Source organism: Hyperolius riggenbachi, chromosome 4, assembly GCF_040937935.1.
Source record: "Hyperolius riggenbachi isolate aHypRig1 chromosome 4, aHypRig1.pri, whole genome shotgun sequence".
Classification (NCBI taxonomy): domain Eukaryota; kingdom Metazoa; phylum Chordata; class Amphibia; order Anura; family Hyperoliidae; genus Hyperolius; species Hyperolius riggenbachi.
Window position 1 is genome coordinate 20,096,539 of NC_090649.1, and position 20,769 is coordinate 20,117,307.

Consider the following 20,769-nt stretch of genomic DNA (forward strand, 5'->3'; position numbering starts at 1 on the left):
CTGCGTGTCAGATGGGCTGTTCGGCACCTCCTCACTCGGGGCAGATCCTTCTCCGGGCACTTCTCCTCCTCCCCGCTCTTCTGCAGCTGTTCCCAGCTGCTCACATCTCTCGGGGGGAACATTCTTCTCCGTGCCAGAGGCCACACACGGCTTCTCCCCGGCCACCAGCTGATCATTAGCAGAGCTGGGTACTTCACGGGGAGGCGCCGCCGCCGCTCCGGCTGCATCACTCTGCGGGGGGACAGGCTGGGACACTGACACATCAGTGGCATCATTCTGCGGGGACACAAGCGGGGGAACCGGCATATCAGCCGCAACAGTCTGCGGGGAAACTGGCTGGGACACAGGCACCTCTGCCGCACCACTCTGCGGAGGGACAGGCGGGGAAACAGCCACATCAGCCACACCACTCTGCGGGGACACAGGCGGGGGAACAGTCTCATCAGAGGCATTTAACATGTTCCTCACATCTCTGGCACACTGTCTCTTGGCCAGCTGCACACGCTGGGGCAGCGCTTCTCTGCTGAACGCAGGAGTCTTCACACCCTCCGGGGGTCGGGGGGGGGGGTGGAGGTTCAGTAACATTCTCCTGCTCAGCAGCTGCCTCTATAGCCGGCCTCCTCTCCTGCAGCACACTACGTGCAGCTTCTGCAATCTTGTCTCCCTCAGAGGGGGTCTCCGTCACCCAGCTCCTCCAGGTGCCACCCCTAGCAGCATTAGCATAAGTGTAGATTCCACCTTTAGCTTCTCTCTTGGGGCACCCCCTAGCCAGATGCCCGGCCACTCCACACAGGTCACATACTTTTGAGGTTCCACAGCCCACACCAGGGTGAGCAGGCTTTCCGCAGTGCCTGCACAGTCTCTCATTCTCACACCTGGAGGTCTCATGGCCAAATTTGCAGCACTTCTTACAGTACAAGGGTTGGCCAGGGTAAGTTATATAACCCCGCTCCCCTGCAATTGAGAACACTGGCGGCGGGTGCACCAGCTCACTCCCTCCATTTTGTCTCCGGAACCTTACGGTAAACTTCAGTTTGCTGCGATACCAGCCCCGGTGGTTTTCAAGCCTCACGGGCTGGCTCACATACTCACAGTATCTCTCCAAAAAGACCTTCACCACCTCCGGTTCAACATGCGGATTATACAAGTGTACCACAATCTGCCTCTTTCTCCACAAATAAAGGTTTGATATACTCAAATTTCTGTACCCATTCTTCATTACATGTTCTAATCCTTTCCAAAACCTTCAAGGCATTGTCTTCATTAAAAAAGGTCACATCATACATACCCTGTGCTGGGAAATCCTGAATGGCAAACACTCCACCACGCTTGTCAACGTCCAGACGGTCACATAGGATGTAATCCACGAACCTCTTCGGGTTGATATCGGTTTTAAATCCTGGCTTGACCAGAAATTGCAATGAGTTTTTAAGTCTCCTTGTAGCTCCTCCACCTCCAACTCCACCACCAGACGAGGAAGCCATCCTCCTCTCGTTTTCCCCCAGGCCCCCACTAGGAGGACCCAGGATCGCCTCTCGCCCAGAAACCAATTAGTTTGCTAACTGATCTTAGGCAAAAGGCCGAGAAGCGATAACCCGATTACTCTCCGCAGCCGCGCCCGCCGACACACCACACTCCCTGGGAATTAAAGCAAATTACCTACTAAATGCAGCAGCGGCGAACAGCGCACAACCCAGCACTGCCTCGCACAGCCGGCTAACCCCGGCCAGCTACCAGCTGCCAGGGGGGGCCCCCTTCCCACTGCCTGTGCAGGCCTGCTGGGCCCCCGGGATGGGCGCACCTGTGCTAAACGCAGACGCACGGGGCCAGGCTCAGCTGCCGCCTGATTACATTAGCATGGCCCCGCCCACCGCCGGAACAGCCATCACCCCTCCGCTGCCGTGCCTCCACGTCGAAGAGAAAAGTAAAGTAGGCTTCCGGCTCCCTGCAATCTGGCAACACGCTAGGAGAGAGTGTGGAGGGCAGAGGCAGAAGTCAAGTCTGTAGCCTGGCTGGCTGTTTGAGAACACAGTTCGTGTCTCTTCGTTCATCCTCCTTCCTCTTCCTATCTCTCTGGCTGTGTGGACGTGCGCGGTGTGCCACAAGAGGGAGACACAGGCCGGGGAGTGGAGAGCCTAAACAGGAGTTGCCTTCCTAGCCTGCTGCACACTCTCACAGCCTGGCACTGATGCAGGCACCTGAGCAGGTGCTGAGTCATGCATGCAGGAAGTCAACCGATGATGTCACAAGGCCCTGGGCCCAGGCAGCTGCTAAGTAAAGGGTCTGCAGCCAGGGCTCTGCCTGCCAGTCCGCTGGAAGCTCTCTGGGGGAAGGATGCAGCTGCTTTTCTTGCAGAGGACAATGTGCAAACTTGAAGAAAAGTGATCCCTTCATGTTTTTTTTGACCTGCAGCAACTGCACCGCGCAAGTACAATACTGAGTAATCAAAATTAAACATGATTTTTTACTTTGGTTGTGGGTTTTTTTTTTTTTTTGGGTGTGTTTTTTCTGACTTCTTTTCTTGTCAGTTCTCAGGTTCTGATAACCAATGCGAAATACAGAGTCCATGAATAAATGACACAGATGCACAAAAAATAGGCACACTCACAGATTGGAAACAATGTTTTTATTGTGGATTTCACAATGTATCCTGCACCCAGCACTGTAGCAGCACAGACAGAGACCGCACAGCAGGGTGGACAACACAGCACTTGCTACTGGCAAATTCACTTTGCAGAGGGACACTTCATTTCTCCACTACACTTCCCTACACTAACTTAGTTAGTCAGCCGGGTATTTGAGTACTTTTGATCTGTTTTTTTGACACTAGTTAGAGAGAGTAGTGCACCGGTCCTGGAGGTACTGCAATACCAGGTCGATGCGCGGAGTGGACAGAGCAAGCTCTTCTTCCATCTCCCTGTTCCAAAAATCCATTTAATATATGGTCCCCAGATAGGGGACGTATCAGATATTAAACTGATAAGAACAGATTTTTTTTTTTTTTTTTTTTTTTTTTTTTTACCGTTCAGACACTTACAGAACTATCACTTGCCTCATGGTTCAGAACCTTCAGCGCCCAGCCAGTTCATACAGTATCCATCATCACGGCCAAATCTGTTCTTTTATTTTAGCAGTAATGCTTCCATCGCCACCTTTGCCACCAAGCATCTGCTTTTTCTTTTCCTGCTTTTTTAACGTCACATAAATATGCCACAAATAATCTGGACATAAACAGTTTTACAGCATCATCCACAGACACTTCATCTTTTTTATGCACATAGATATTCCTAACATCCCACAACACCGCCCTGTACAACACAGTAAGAATCCATACTAGTCTCTTATGTTCCCTATTCCCTCCACACCACCCAGTAAAGAACAAAATAAAACAAACATCCTTAACACCAAAACAATTCTCAAATAAACCCTTCAGTGTACCCCTAAACGCTTTTGCGTACCCACATGTCCAGAATATGTGGTAAGGATCCTCAATGTCAGCGCACGGGCTCCTAGGACATCGCTCTGTCCTAGAGAGATCCCGCCTCTTCATGAATTCCCTGGTTGGCAGACACCCCTGGAAGGCCATCCAGGTGATGTCTTTCTGCCTATTGGTCACCCCACGAATTCGGAACTTCTTCTACGTCTCCTCTGTCTCTCTGGTACTGAGGCACGGGATGTGGTTACATACCTCCCCCCTCCTCACTAACTCTACAATCTTCTTTTTATCCCCAGCATCTTCTCCCAGGGAGTCTAACTTATAATTCTCGTAAAAAATTTTCAAACGCAAATAAAACTGCGGTGACACCAATGCAACCGGCTTCGTCAAGTCCTTTTGCAACAGCCCCCACCTTATAAAATGCCATCCAGCCAAATACCTCGCCTTACACATCACCTTATTATCCAGTTTAAACACCCTCACAATACTTACCCAATACTGCAGCTCCAAGAAAAAAGCCATATCCAGGAGCCCATAACCCCCCGACACACACCGCTTCTCAATCTTCACTCTTTCACACCTTTCCATCCTCCCAGCCCAAAAAACAAAAACAACAACCTCTTCACCCTTGCCACCCACCTCCTATCTGGAGGCAGCACCACACTGACATACAACACCAACGGAAACATTACCGATTTAATTAACAAAACTGCCTGCAAATGACAGGTTTCTTAATTGCCAGAACCCCAATTTTTTCCTTATTTTGCCCAAAACCACCTCATACGACGCCTTACCTCTTAACTCCCTATCAAAAAGAATCCCCAAAACCTCCACCTCCCTCACTTGCTCCACCCTCTCTATACCTACCTCCACCTCCTTTCCTAAACTACACACCTTACACTTCTGCCAATTCACCCTCATCCCAGAAAATGTACAATACTCCTCCAGATGCTTATTCCCCAACCTCATATCCCTTAAAGTAGAACCCACCAACACCAAATCATCCATATAACCCATCACCTTAAATCGTGCTCCCCCACTCCCAGGAACCAAAACCCCCTTAATCAAATCATCCGCCTGCACCCATCTCAAAAAAGGCTTAATTACACAAATAAAAACTAACGGGGACAAGGGACACCCCTGCCTAACCCCAGATTTAACTAAAAAAATAATCACTTACATACCCATTCACCTGACTCCTAATCCCTCTATACAGCCCCCTAATTACCCTCATTATCCCACTCGAAAAAACCCATCATCTCTAACACTGCAAACAAAAAATTATGTGACACCCTATCATAAGCCTTCTCTAAATCTACCGACTCCAAAATCAAAACCCCATTACTTGTTTTTGCCATAAACATACTATCCCTTAACACCAAATTATCTGCTATTCTCCTCCCCGGTACCGCACACGTCTGATGATCCCCAATAACCGTGCCCACCACCAACCTGAACCTATTCGCCACTATTTTCGCCAATAACTTATAATCCACGTTCAGAAGGGTAATAGGCCTCCAATTCTTCACCTCCCGCCTATCACCCTTCTTATACAGTAAAGTAATCACCCACTCCTGCATAGATCTTGACAACACACCTTTTCCAAAGCAATGCCTAATGATACTTACCACCTCCTCCTTGATCACCTCCCAAAATTTTACATAAAACTCCCTAGGAAGTCCATCCTTCCCAGGGGTCTTACCCAGAGGCATACTTTTTAGCGCTTCCCACACTTTAACCTCATTTAACTCTCTCTCTCCAAAAAGTCCGCATCCTCCCCTGACAGTTCACACCCTAAAGCTAAAGGTCTCAAATACTCACACACCCCCTCCTCATTCACACACCCACCACCATCATACAATTCCTTATAAAACTTACCCACCACCTCCACCACCTTATCACCACTTACTTCCACTCCATCCTCCAGCACTGACGCAATGCAGCCTTTGCTTTTAAAAACTTTCTTAAAGAAAAATCTATTACATTTTTCATCCAGCTCCACTGCATCTATTCTGGCCTTAAAAACTATTTTCTTCCCCCTCTCCTCCAGCATCCAGCATCCTATTTCTCCTCGCCCGTTGCCTCTTCTATCATCTCTTCTACCTCCAACCCCATTCTCCTCATCCTATAATAGGTCTGCAAGCATAAATTAATTTCCTCCTCCCTCCTCCTCGCCCTGGCCCTCTCATAACTATACCTCCTAAAGAAAACCCCTATCCGCCCCTTAACCCAATCCCACCACTCTAACATATTCCCATACTTACCTTTACAGGAAACCCAAAATCTAAACTCTTCCCTAAACTTAACCTCCAACCCCTCCTCCTCAAATAAGGAAGCATTAAGCTTCCATAGCCCCCTCCCAAACTGGACCCCAGCACCCAGGTCTAGCTCCACCTGGATCGCTCTGTGGTCCGTAAAAGAAAAAACAACCAATTGAAAATCCCTTACCTCCACATATTCTGAACAAAAAACATAATCGATGCGGGACTTCACCGTCCCCTTATCTGAATAAAAAGTAAAGCGATCAGCCCCCTGCACCTCTCTGAAAGCATCTTTGTAGTGCAGGTCGTCCAAAATTAAATTTACATTTCTGCTGGTAACGTCCAGCTTCGCTTCCACCCTTCCTTCTCTGTCTGCTGCTTGTCTTATCAAATTAAACCCCCCCCCCATAACCGTAACCACCCTCCCTGGTAAATTTAAATGTAAAACCTCCAAAAACTCCACCCTCTCCTTTTTATCTGCAGGAGCATAAGCGCAAATCAAAGGAACACATTCCCCAAAAAACTTAATATTACAAATTAATAACCTCCCCGGTATCACATTTCTATTATCAACAACCTGTATATTATGATTCTTAAATAATATCCCCACCCCCTCATTCCTTGTGTTAAAGCCCAGCGACCACACTGTTTGGCCGTGTACCCATTCATATTCCCTGGGCACAACTCTGAGCGCGCATTCCTGCAGAAATATGACGTCTGCCGTGACAGATCCCAATGAACTAAAGACCCCCGCCCTCCTGTATACGGAGCCAATACTCCTCACGTTACAGGATATACATCTAATGCAAGACATGTTTCTGCAGGAACACTCCCAATAACAATACACATTAGCAAATACACAAAACATGGCGTCTCACATCAGCGCCTCCTTTTTCTCCGCTTCCCCTTCCCCTTGAACTGCATTGTCCCCTCAAGCTGCCCTACAGCCTCAGATGCTAAATAGGGATGCCCAGGGGACTCCGCAGCCTCCGACTCTGGCCCTCCTTCCTCCTCCTCCTCCTCCATACTTTCTTCCACCTGGGTCATATCAGGCTGAAGCGGTGTGAACGAGTAATATTGCTCCGGATCCACCTTAGACCTCTTGGATCCTTTGTCCTCCCCACCAGGCGATCTAGTGACCCCCCTCTGCGCAGGGGTCAACAGGTCATCCTCTGTTTCGCAGCTTTCTATATCAGATTCATCCGCATCAATGTCAGTGTCACTTTTCCTCTCCCCCACTCCCTCCTCCTCCTCTAAAGGCCAGTCCTGGCACTCCGCTTCCAATAACGCTGAATCAGAAATAGAGCTCAGCAGCCCCTCCCCCCTCAGTTGAGCCAGCGCTTTATCCACTGCCTCTTGCTCCTTCTCAGGCAACACAAGCTTTGCTGCCTCTGCTGCCTTCCCCTCCTCAGCAGCAGCATAAACATCAGCCACAATAACCACTTTCGCCTCCACCCCCTCCCCTACCCTCAGGTCTGCAGTAGAGTCTGACTGCCCTCCATCCCCAACACTCACGTTGCTGGCAAACTCCCTCTCTGCAGGCTGCTGTGATGATCCACCAGCAGGGGCCGCTGCTGAGCCCTGTGTGGGACTATCGGTCCCAGCCAGCTCCCCACCTGCCACCGCTGCACTGCTGCCATCAACACCAGTAGAGGCGGGCAGGGCAGAAGACTCGGCCACGCCCCCTCTACTCGCTCTGCAGGGCTTTCCCCTGACGTCACCACGGGATCCCCGGCAGCCTGGCCCGCCTCCTTCTCTTCCACCACTGCGGGCAAGCCTCGCTGATCAGACCCCGCCCCCCAGCACTCTTCCGGGACGCCAGAGCAGCTCCAGGCACCATCTTTCCCTGTCTGGGCACCCATATCTCCCGGACAGCAGTACGTTTGGCACTAACACCACCAGTGTCCTCATCCTCGCTGCCACTAGCGGTCAGGTCGCCAGCAGCAGCACTCGCATAGCTCCGGAAGGGATTCTCCCCGCCGCCGGTACATCCACGGGCCAAGTGCTCACTGGAGCCACACAGGTCACACACTCGGGGAGCAGTGCACTCCCTGGTGTAGTGACCCTCCTTCCCACACCTACTGCAGTAAATGTCTGTCTTACACAGGTCTGAGGTATGGCCAAACTGCCCACAGTTCCTGCAATATTGGGGCATTCCCCTGTAGTAAAGGAAGCCTCTCTCCCCACCGATGTTGAACACTGCAGGGGGTCTCAGCGCCCCCAAAACATTGCTATGGTCCTTCTTAAAATCGCACGAAAAACTGGTACTTGCCAGTATAGGTCCCATATTAGTTAGTGACCCCCTCACCTCCTTTCACCTCCTCACAGTACTTCTTAAGGAAAGCCACCACCAATGCCTTGTCAGGGAAAGGATTGTAAAGATGCACAGTCACCATTGTCTCCTGCAGCTGAAACATCTGTCGCACGCGAACGCCCTCCATCACATCCTCCGATAACTTCCTCACCTTCTCATACGCGTTCATACACACCACCTCGGAGACAAACGTTACATTATATAAACCCTGGTTAGGGAAATCCTGGATCATGTAGATCTGTCTCACCTCTAGGTCCAGAACGTCGATCAGAACTTTCTCCACGATTTTCTCCAGATTGTAGACTCCTCGATAGCCAAAAAGCACCTCAGAGTCTTCTGGTAACCCCTAGACGCCATCTTTCTAAGGGCCTCAGTCGACTGGGATCGCCTCCCGTCAGCTCGGGGCCCCCCAAAAAAGAGGGTACCCCGACCAAACCCCAACCAGACCAAGCACAAAAGCACTTGGTCTTAGCCAAAAGGCCGAGAAGCGATAACCCGATTACTCTCCGCAGCCGCGCCCGCCGACACACCACTCTCCCTGGGAATTAAAGCAAAATATCTTCTAAATGCAGCAGCGGTGACCAGCACACAACCCAGCACTGCCCCGCGCAGCCGGCTAACCCCGGCCAGCTACCAGCTGCCAGGGGGGGGGCCCCCTTCCCACTGCCTGTGCAGGCCTGCCGGGCCCCCGGGATGGGCGCACCTGTGCTAAACGCAGATGCACAGGCCAGGCTCAGCTGCCGCCTGATTATATTAGCATGGCCCCGACCAACCTGAAACAAAAACATGAACAGGTGTTTCCAATCCCCCACAATCCTGCCTAGGGCACATATCCACTCTACTTAAGTCCCTTGACTTCAGAAAAACTTTTGTTGCAAGGCAGCCGTGAAACGCAGACCATGTCACATCCCTCTGCCTGTTTGTTACACCTTTTATTTTGAATATATTCCACACTGTTTCAGAATATTTTGAGTTCAAAAAAGGTACGTAACAGAATACCTCTTTCCTCCTCATCCACGCCACCAACTTATTTTTCTCAATTGCTTCTCTACCCAAGGATCTCAATTCCATCTTATCAAAAAAAGTCTTCAATTTCAAATAAAAAGATTGCGTCAAAAAAGAATATGGCCTGCTCAGATCCTTCTCCCGCCAGCCCCACTTAATAAATTGCCATCCCGCCAAATAATTCATCAAGGCAGCCGTCCGATTACCACTCTGCAAGGTCCTATATACATTAAGCCAGTAATGCATCCCCAAAAATGTTGCCACATTTGGGAAATTAAATCCTCCGTTTTTCACCTTCCCCAGGATCACATCCCTTTTGCACTCGCTCCATTTTTGATCCCCCCAAAAAACATGCCAGCGTTCTGGAGAACTTTTTCACCCATCCCTCTCCTGGAGGAAAGATGACACACACATAAAGTAGTATTGGTAGAAAAACCGCTTTAGCCACCAGCGTCTTCCCAGTATACGTCTGATTCCTGAGCTTCCAGAATTCCACCTTCTTGATTTTTTCATGGGCACATTGATGATTCACGTCCCCCTTCAGACTCCTGTCAAACTTTACTCCCAACACTTCCACCGACTCTGTACATATAACTTCGTCCACTTTCACTTCTGCGTTCCTACTTAACACACACAGCTGACTTTTCTTCCAATTGACATTCAGACCTGATACTGCAGCAAAAATTCTCAGTAACAGGTTCACTCTGTTTAAATCGGATTGTGAAGTGCAGATAAAACCCACATCATCCATATAACAGATGGATTTCACTTTGGTCCCATCACTTCCTGGCACAAAAACCCCTCTCACCATCTTATCCTTCTGGACATATCTCAGGAGTGGTTCCATCACACAAATGAAAATTAGGGGGGACAGTGGGCACCCCTGCCTAACACCTGACATGGTTGGAAAGGACTTGCTCAGATTTCCATTTACCACCACCTTGCTATGAGCTCCTGTATACAAGGCTTTTATAATATCAATAAAATATGCAGGAATTCCCAACTTCTGCAAACACATAAACAAGAAAGAGTGGGACACCTTATCATAGGCCTTCTCGAGGTCTATGGACTCAAAGATCAGAGGCAAGTTGTTACTCTGTGCATAAAAAATTATATCTCAGCAAAAGCAAATTGTCCGAAATACGCCTTCCTGGCATTGCGCAGGTTTGTTGCTCCCCCAACAAAACCGCCACCACCATCTTCAACCTATTTGCAATTACTTTTGCGACAATCTTATAGTCCGTATTTAGCAAACTAATAGGCCTCCAATTCTTCACATCCTTCTTTTCACCTTTTTTGAAGAACAAACTCACAATCCCTTCCTTCATACTTTTTGATGTCACTTTCTTTTCAACACAAAAAGCAACTATTTTCACAAATTCTTCTCCTATCACTGGCCACACTTTCCTGTAAAATTCCACCGGAATACCGTCACTCCCCGGAGTTTTATTTAGCGACACACTCTTCATCGTCTCCAGAACCTCCTTTCCACTCACCGGGTCGCACAGAAAATCTAATTCCACCGGCGCACTTTCTTCCTGCAATATTTTTTCTATACAAATTTGTATAATAGTTTTCAATGCCGTCTTACATCTCAGTTCCAAAGAGCTCTTTTCCATCCTTTTCCACTGATAGCCACACGTCCTTTGTTTTCAGACTTTTTTTGAAAAAATAACGTGAGCAAGTCTCATCCTCCTCCATCCTTTCCACTTTGGCTTTAAAAATTATACTCTTCCCTCTCTCCTTCAAGATCTTATCCCTCTCTCCTCTCACCTTTTTGATTTCTTCTTCCACCTCCACTCCCAAGTTTTTGCACTGATACAGGAACTGCAGGGTCTGCAGAATCCTCCTCTCTTCTTCTTTCCTTTTCTCGATTCTTTCATGACTTGCTTGCTTGAAAAATGCTGCCAACTTAATCTTCACCCAGTCCCACCAGGCCAACAGATCAGAAAAATCTTTTTTTAACAGCCACCCACCTCCAAGCCACTTCACAAATCTCCAAAACGTTATCTTCCTCCAATAATAAAATATTTATTTTGCAGACCCCTCTTCCAAAGGACACACTTGGACAAGTTCCTACTGAACAAAAAATCAAGGCATGGTCTGAAAAAGCAAATCTGTGTGTACCAAAAGAAATAATTTTCAAAAATTGGGAACAAAAACAAAAATCAATTCGAGATTTGACTGTCCCCTTGTCAGAAAAATATGTAAAGGACTTATTCTGTTTTTCCATCACCACTGATGCATCCTGAAAATGCAAATCAGCGACAACACCATTCAAGCAAGTTCCGGTAATGTCTACCCTGGCCTCACACTGACCCTGCCTGTCCTTAGTGTCCCTAATGGTGTTAAAATCCCCTACCAAGAAAGTTGGGACTCTCCCAGGCAAGTGGAGCTTCAGGATCTCAAAAAACTCCAACCTGTCCCTCTTATCAGCAGGAGCATTTACATTAAAAATCCTAAAGGGGGATCCCAAATAATCACCCTGCAGACACATCAATCTACCTGGAACCACCTCTGTACACTTCACATCAGTAATTAGATTATTTTTAATCAAAATTCCTAAGCCTTCGTTTCTTGAGGTACAGGCTAGGGACCAAAAAGATTCTCCACAACTCCATTCCTCAGTTTTTGGTCTTTCAACAAGTCAGCATTCTTGTAAACACAAAATATCGGCTTTCACACTTTTTAAATCTTCCATGATCGCAGCTCTTCTTCCCACAGAAGCTAGGCTCCTCACATTTAAAGATGCAATGCAAAGAGCCATTAACCAGAAAAACAAAAAATTATCCATCATTAAACTTTAAAACTTCTTTCCGCCACTAACCTGCCTACAAAACGGTGCTGGACTGGCGGACTCCCCAGAATAGGAACAGCCCCCAGGGCTGGCCATACAAAGATTGCCAGTCGGAGAATCTGAGGAAGACGGCTCCTCGCGGCGAGATTTTTTCCTCACCTTCCCAGCCGCCTCACCCTCATCTTCCCCTTCATCTCTCCCTCTCCCAGCAACAGAAGCATTCTCACTCTTCATTTCCTCCTCTTCCTCCAATTTATATCTATAGTATCTTACTTGTCCACAAGGAAGACTAGTATCACTTTCCTCAGCATTACTCACATCCATGTCAGTACTCTCAGATTTACTACCAATATCCTCCAAAAACCTTTTATTTTTTTCCTCAGAGTCTGTACTATAATCATACTCTGATGCATTCTCCTTTTCCACCACAAGATGGCTATCATCTGCACACAGCTCCTCATCTTTTCCTTCTGGTAGGAAGATGACGCCATCCTCACACACGTCCGTTCCGCCCAGCTCAGTCACTCGCTGGGCAGCACACTGATCAGATGGGAGCTCCGATCTCTCCCCACCCTTAGGTAAGGGACCTCCCTCCTCCTGCACATCACTACTCATTCCCCCAGCCTCCTCCACTCGCACATTAGAGCCTGCAGTGACGTCACACGCCGACCCGGCTGGCTGCTCCGAGGATCCGCCATGTCTGCACACATCACTCCCAGCACTGTTACATGCAGCATCGCTACTCCCCACAGCCACATCCTCAGCAGGGGAATCAGTCGCAGAGTCACTCCTCTGCCTATTCCGTCTCCTCCTCTCCTTCGCATTCAGCTTGCTCTGCTTCCCCGCACTCTCAGCCACTCCAGCTGCCGGCTCCTTAGCATGGGAACCCCGCGGCCCCCTGCGCTTCCTTCTGGCCAGTATTAGTCAGCACATCACTGATAGCAGCCTTATCACCGGCATGGGACTCAGCGGGCACATCAGCAGCACTCTCACCAGCGGGAATATCATTGCATGCAGAGGGATCAGTGGGCACATTAGCAACAGTATCACTTTCACCCTCCGGCACATTATTACACTCAGAAGCTTCACCGGGCACTTTAGATACACTTCCTACTCAACTCCGTCTGGGGGTACGTCCAGCAAATTACTGCCCCTAGGGCACGCACAGTCCAGCGATGACGGGGCTGCAAGGAGGGTGCCCGGGTAAGGCTGAGGAAAAAAGGACTGCGCTCAGCCATTCCCTCGGCCCTCCTGGCAAATGTCCGCACACTACCCAATAAGCTGGATGAACTCCAACTCCTCAGCGACAAGAGAGATCGGCAGAAATATCCCGGTCCTCTGCTTCACAGAGACTTGGCTAGATGAGGGCATTCCTGACAACGCCCTACTGCTCCCGGGCTACAATCTCATCCGTGCGGACTGCGACCACTCACTCTCTGGTAAAAAGAAGGGCGGCGGGGTCTGCTTTTACATCAACACCTCATGGTGTCCGGACACCTCGCTGTTAACCAGGAAATGCACCCCCGATCTCGAACTCCTACTAGTCAACTGTAGACCGATCTATTCACCCAGGGAGTTCTCCTCCTACGTTCTCGCGGGCGTATACATCCCACCTGATGCCGATACCAAAAACGCAGAACTGGTCCTTAGCGACAGCATCACACAGTGGGAGACAATCCTTCCAGACTCCTTATTCATCATTATGGGCGATTTGGCTAACCTCCGTCGGGAACTGCCATGTTTCCACCAGCACGTTGCCTGCCCCACCAGGAATGCCAGCACCCTGGACCACTGCTACACGGTCCTGGAAGATGCCTATAAGGCCACCTCTTGGGCAGCACTGGGCTCATCTGACAACAACCTCATTCATCTGGTCCCCACCTACAGGAGACAACTGGAATCAGCAAAACCAGCCCTAAAGACCATAAAGGTGTGGTCAAACAAGGCAAAAAAACAACTCCAGGCCTGTTTCGACTGCATGGACTGGGAGGCTCTGGAAACACCTAACCTGGATGAGTGGGCAGACACTGTCACATCCTACATAAGTTTTTGTGAGGAATCCTGCATTCCCTCAAAGTCCTTCAAAATCTACCCAAACAGCAAACCCTGGTTTTCCAGCAAGCTACGACAACTACGGAAGCGCCAAGAATCGGCGCACAAGACAGGCTCCATAGAGGACTTCAGGAGAGCAAGGAACTCCCTCAACAAGGAGCTGAGAGCTGCAAAAAGGGAGTATGCAGGAAAGATAAGGGAGAGCTCAAGGGACCCGCAGGCTGTTTGGAAGGGGCTCAAGACGGTCACAAATTACAAGCCTGCACCTTACAATGTAACGCCAAACTCAGAGCTAGCTGAGGAACTCAGCAGCTTTTACTGCAGGTTCGAAAACCCAACTGACCTGCAGGGGCCCCCTGCACCCTCTATCCTCCTCCCTGCAAGCACAAGCCTTCCCCCTCCAGCAGTGAGTGAGGATGAGGTGTTGCACCACCTGTCCATGCTAAACACCAGAAAAGCCTCGGGCCCTCGGGCCCAGATGGTGTGTCTCCAGCCTGTCTGAAAGCATGCGCACAGCAGCTGACCCCCATCCTCACTTCCATATACTCCAAGTCCCTAAGGGAAGGCAAGGTCCCTTCATGCTTTAAAAAGTCCACCATTATCCCTGTTCCAAAAAAAAAACAGGGAGCTCGAGACCTAAACAACTTCAGACCAGTGGCCCTCACTTCTGTTGTCATGAAAACTTTCGAGAAAGTGGTCCTAGCCCTTCTTAAGCACTCCACCCTGCACCGCCTGGATCCACTCCAATTTGCGTATAGAGCTAATAGGTCCACGAAGACAGCAAGCAATGGGCAGCGCTCACAGGCTGCAAGTGAAGTGAAAGCTCCAGAGATATGCCCAGCCCCTTGGGGCTAAATACACACCTTGAATACAAATCAGATGCAAATTATGTGCTAACACTAATCTAAATTCTAAAATTTGAATGCAAGCTGACACCCCTGGAGGCAGCTAGCCTGAAGTATACTTAAGTTTTGTACAGCAGAAGGAAATGGCAGCGCTTCCAAACAGACGCTGCACCTGAATTGACTACCTGCACAGGTATGCAGAGCTCAAATAACGGGCAGGTTACACACCTTGCATTCAAAACAGGTACAGTAAAGGGGGGCGTTAGCTTCAGCATAAGTTGTGCACAAATTATCCCTAATAGACTCTCCAACGGCGGTGACGTGCCCCATAGGAGAGAAACTAACCACTAATCTAGCAGTGAAACATATAAAAAAGTGAAGCATGTTCAAACAATGAAAATTGTCCAAAAAAAAGGTTAACACCTCAAACTAATGTAACAGTGAAACATATTCAACAGTGAAACATATCCAACAGTGAACCCTAGCTAGTCTAAAATTAAAATCATAATCCTTACCTGGTGCAGCTAGCCATAAATGGTATACACATTTGTTCAGAAGACAGCAAGCAATGGGCAGCGCTCACAGGCTGCAAGTGAAGTGAAAGCTCCAGAGATATGCCCAGCCCCTTGGGGCTAAATACACACCTTGAATACAAATCAGATGCAAATTATGTGCTTTCACTTCACTTGCAGCCTGTGAGCGCTGCCCATTGCTTGCTGTCTTCTGAACAAATGTGTATACCATTTATGGCTAGCTGCACCAGGTAAGGATTATGATTTTAATTTTAGACTAGCTAGGGTTCACTGTTGGATATGTTTCACTGTTGAATATGTTTCACTGTTACATTAGTTTGAGGTTTTAACCTTTTTTTTGGACAATTTTCATTGTTTGAACATGCTTCACTTTTTTTTATATGTTTCACTGCTAGATTAGTGGTTAGTTTTTCTCCTATGGGGCACGTCACCGCCGTTGGAGAGTCTATTAGGGATAATTTGTGCACAACTTATGCTGAAGCTAACGCCCCCCTTTACTGTACCTGTTTTGAATGCAAGGTGTGTAACCTGCCCGTTATTTGAGCTCTGCATACCTGTGCAGGTAGTCAATTCAGGTGCAGCGTCTGTTTGGAAGCGCTGCCATTTCCTTCTGCTGTAATAGGTCCACGGATGACGCTATCAACATCTGCTTGGAGTTCATTACAGACCACCTGGACAGACCGGACTCGTATGCCAGAGTGCTCCTCTTGGACTTCAGCTCGGCATTCAACACCATATGCCCACGGTTACTGCATGATAATCTAGTGGAGCTTGGTGTCCACCCCACCCTCCGCTGCTGGATCATGGATTTCCTTACGAACAGGTCCCAAACTGTGAAACCTGGAAACATATTATCCAGCCCAAGAACAACCAACACGGGAGCCCCACAGGGATGTGTCCTGTCACCATTTCTGTTTTTACTATATACCAACAACTGCACATCCAAAGAGAACTCTGTCAAAGTCATCAAATTCGCTGATGATACCACAATTGTTGGCCTTGTTAGGAAGAACGATGAACAGGCCTACCTCCAGGAGGTGGAAAGAATCAGCCACTGGTGCAAGGAAAACAAGCTAGTGTTTAACAGCACCAAAACTGTGGAAATGGTCATTGACTTCAGAAGGCGGAGCACCACCACCACCCGCCCGATCCATATAAATGGGTCCGAAGTCAGTAGAGTCTCCAGTGTCCGTCTCCTGGGGACGACCATCATGGACGATCTGAGTTGGAAAGCCAACACCATCTCAACCCAAAAGAAGGCCCAGCAGAGAATCTTCTTCCTGCGGCAACTAAAAAAGTTCGGTATGTATTGACACTGAAGTGCAGGAAGCGCAGGATGTTCTCAAATCATGACCTGGACATGGCAGCAGAGAACATGGGCATGTGATGTATTGGGTGCGTAGACCAATAAGACCGCAATACATTCTTTTTGACTAGACCCATGTTAAGGAGAAGGCCCCAAAAAATGTTACGTTCGGAAACGTGGAGTGGTTTCCACCAAAAAGGCTGGGCATGGTAGCTTCTTGGATTGGCGGTTGCGTATTGTGTGGCATAACGGTTGGTCTCAGCGACAATTAAGTCGTAGAGACCAGCAGTGATCATTAAAAAAAAAATCTGTCACTGTGGTGGGGTGGGTGAGGGTTTGGCCGGGTGATCAGAAGCCCGCAGGGGGCAGATTAGGGCCTGAGCTGATGGATAGGAGTGCTAGGGGTGACAGGAGGTGATTGATGGGTGTCTCAGGGGGTGATTAGAGGGGGTAATAGATGCAAGCAATGCACTGGGCAGGTGAGGGATCTGAGGGTGTGGGCGGGTGATTGGGTGCCCGCAAAGGGGCAGATGAGGGTCTGATCTGATGGGTATGATGGGTAGCAGTGACAGGGGGTTATTGATGGGTGATTAGAGGGGTGAACAGATGTAAATAATGCACTGGAGAGGTGTTCAGGCGGGGTTTGAGGGTGATCTGAGGGTATGGGCGGGTAATTGGGTGCCCGCAAGGGGAAGATTAGGGCCTGATCTTTCACAAGCAACAGTTAAATGTCAGGATTGTACATGTGCACTGGAGCATCACATCCTGCAACATGTACATTGGTTTTATGTCCGTCTTAGACAATAAACGGTCATCTCGCTTCTTTTTCTGTTGCACCGTTCAGCCAGCAATCGAAGGTCACACCAAGGATGCTAAGCGCTGCTACCTGGGACACTCTAGGGATCTCAAGTGATGTCTCTTCCCTAAGGTGCAGAGATGACTCTTGGACCAATTCACATCCATTCCAGTAATAGCACAGAAAACCGATACGTGCAGGTGAGCAGGTCTTATATCGCAGGCTAAGGAGCCTATCAGAACCACATCATCCATATAGGCCAAAGCTTTGACATGGCGACCATCTGCCCCTGGAACATGATATACTTTAAAAAATGTGTCCTTCCAAATAGCTTGTAGCAAAGGCTCCATAATGCATATGAAAATCAGCGGGGAAAGGGGCACCCCTGTCAGACCCCTGAACAGATCGGGAAGGCCTCACTGAGAGTCCCGTTAATAAGCAACTGGCTGGAGATTCCTGCGTAAAGTCCAGTAATGATCTTTAAAAAACGGGAGGCAGCCCCATCTGGTGCAAAACGGCAAAAAGAAAACTGTGGGATACTTTATCAAAAGCTTTCTCCAAATCTATTGACTGGAGCAGCATAACAGAGTTATGAGATTGAGCACAATACCCCAGATCTCGCAACAATATCAAATTGTCAGAGATTCTGTGACTAGATACCTTGATGCATTGCCTCAACAGACTCTTCTAGAACCTGCACCAAGATGGAAGAGAACATTACTTTTGAAAGGAGGACTTTTTTTAATAGAAGTAACAAGAACATTGCTCATCCTCTTCCAGAGCCTTCAGCTTGGCTCTAAACACCAGCCTCTTCCCTTTTTGGAGCATAATTCATCCCTGCTGGTCACATAATTCTGTTACTTCACTGCCTAGTGCCCACATCTACCCCTTTCTTCTTAAAGAGAGTCTGAAGTGAGAATAAATCTCGCTTCAGACCTCATAGATAGCAGGGGCATGTGTGCCCCTGCTAAACCGCCGCTATCCTGCGGTTTACCGGGGGTCCCTTCACCCCCAAACCCACCCCCGTACAGAGCGGAATCTCTTCCGCATTGAGGCAGGGCTAACCGCCGCAGCCCTGCCTCATGCGCGTCCATCAGATGCCTACCTCCGCCTCTCCCCCGCCCCTCTCAGTCTTCCTTCACTGAGAGGGGCGGGGGAGAGGCGGCGATGCGCGTCTGATAGACGCGCTGTGAGGCAGGGCTGCAGCAGTTAGCCCTGCCTCCTGGAAAAGCAAAATCTTCTACCAAGTTGGTCGTAGATTTTGCGGGGGTGGGTTTGGGGGTGAAGGGACCCCCGTTTAGCCGCGGGGTAGCGGCGGTTTAGCAGGGGTACACATGCCCCTGCTAACTATGAGGTCTGAAGCGAGATTTATTCTCGCTTCAGACTCTCTTTAAGGGAGAAAAGCGTCTGGAGCTGGGTATTAAACCTGCGCTTTTTCTTATTATTAGTGGTTTATATAGTGCCAGCTTCTTCTGTGTCGCTGTACAACAGCATACAGGGTATACCAATACAAAATATACAACAGTTCATACAAGACAAGAGTGGATAACAGCTAATGCAGTGAACAGATTAACAACATTTTTACACAGGGGTGGGAGGTATGTACACCAATTACACAGCACTGTGAGACAAAAGGGGAAGAGAGCCCTGGCCAAAAGGTTTTACAGTCCAAAAGTTTAAGATATAGGACAGTAGATAAAGGGAAGCTGTGTGTGGAGTGTTTCTGGCACGTGCTTTCTGAATCACCAGGTTCCTAAACAAGTGCTGGATCTGTGTCTTGATCCACTACCACCAGGCAGATATTGCTGGGAAACTACCTTTTTGCACACTCCAGCCGGAAAAATGCTGGGAGAAGATATGTAAAGTTTCTTCCTCCTCTAAATGTGACACATTCAGTTTCCATAGGCCACACCCTATTTTAATTTCAGAGTCCACAGTAATTTTCACCCGGATTGCCTTGTGGTCTGTGAATGGGACATCAACCAGGCCATAATCTTGAACCTCAAGGTGCTGTGAAGTGAGCACTTAGTCATGGCATACACATTGATGAACCTAAATGGCTCATCTGCCCATGAGCCCTCTGCGACCAGAAGTCAGCCACAGATGAGCTCCTGTACAGTGTCACCCGTGAACGCCTGACCCCTGATCAGAATAGCTACCCCTGCAGAACTACAGTCACCACCTCCCAACCAGAACGATGGTCCATGAGTCCACTGAGAGAAGAGGTGACTGTATGTGCTTGCATAGGGCAGTGCACATTCCTTCGGGAAGAATACATTACCCTGCTGCCTGGCAAGGAATGCTAGGGCCGTCTTTTCTCCTCAATGTGTCTTTATTGCTTCTCACGTTGATGGAAAGAATGCTGAGTCCTGCCATTACTGCTGCTGTGGAAAGAGAAAAGACCATTACTGTGGGGGGTTGGGGCGTTTACCCCTGGTTATCCATCCAGTCCGTCCGGCGGCTCCCCCTCCAGTGCTGCCTCTGGGTTCTCAGGAGCTTGGGTCTCCATCAGTGCCTCCTTTATGTTGTTTTGGGTCACGTAGTCAATCAGGTCTTCCAGCTCATGCCAGAGCTTTTCCAGTGTGGGGTCCACCTCTGCTGGTGGTTCTACAGCCGCCTTCTTGGCCGTATCCTCCTCCGCGGCTGGGACCTCTTTCAGCTTCCTTTTCACGTTGGTTGAGATACCTGTTTGGGTGGTAAGAATGGGAAACTCCTCCAGGGATGTTATCAGGGGTTCCTGAGAGGAGCGGTGGGGTCCTGGGGTTTGGAGGGTTGTTGGGGGGTGTGAGGGGTAGGTTTGGGTGGGTTCTTACCATCCTTCCACTTCGGGTTCTTCTTCGGCTGTTGTGCTGGTCTGGAGAGGGTGGAGTTTGTAGGTCGGTGTACAGACAGTGTGGTGCCCTTGGCGACCCTTACGGCATTGGACTTATCATGCCAGGGGCAGTCTATACACGACTTGACATCTCACAGATTACAGCTCCTTGCTCAGGGCAGTCTTTCGAGTCGTGTCCCGTCACTTGGCAGAACTTGCATGAAGATTCTCTGCAATCTTTCCCCTGGTGACCTAACTTACCACATCTCCTGCAGGTGTGGGGCATATCCTCGTATCTCAGAAGTCCTGTTGAGTTTCCCACTTTTTCAGGTGGAGGCCACCTAGCAGATTGGGATACCTTTGCAGCTTGCATAGGACAGACCACTTACCTGTCCAGAAGCCATTGGCATCTAGGATCTGGATGGGGTTTTTAAGCAATTCACAGAAGCGCTTCAGGTAATTGTCGATGTCTGCTGCCAGCATGTGTGGGTTCCTTATCTTTACCGTGACACTCCTCTCCTCCCTCTTGAGAGGTGAGTTGCATCTGAACTTGGCGAATACTGAATCTGGCCCAACCACTGAGACCATCTCCCAGTATTGTCTGCACACCTG

General features: G+C 49.0%; 1 pseudogene; it reads right to left on the bottom strand.

The window, feature by feature from the left end:
- Positions 1-2,837: 2,837 nt before the first annotated feature.
- LOC137505735 (U2 spliceosomal RNA) lies at positions 2,838-3,045 on the bottom strand (annotated as a pseudogene).
- Positions 3,046-20,769: the final 17,724 nt, after the last annotated feature.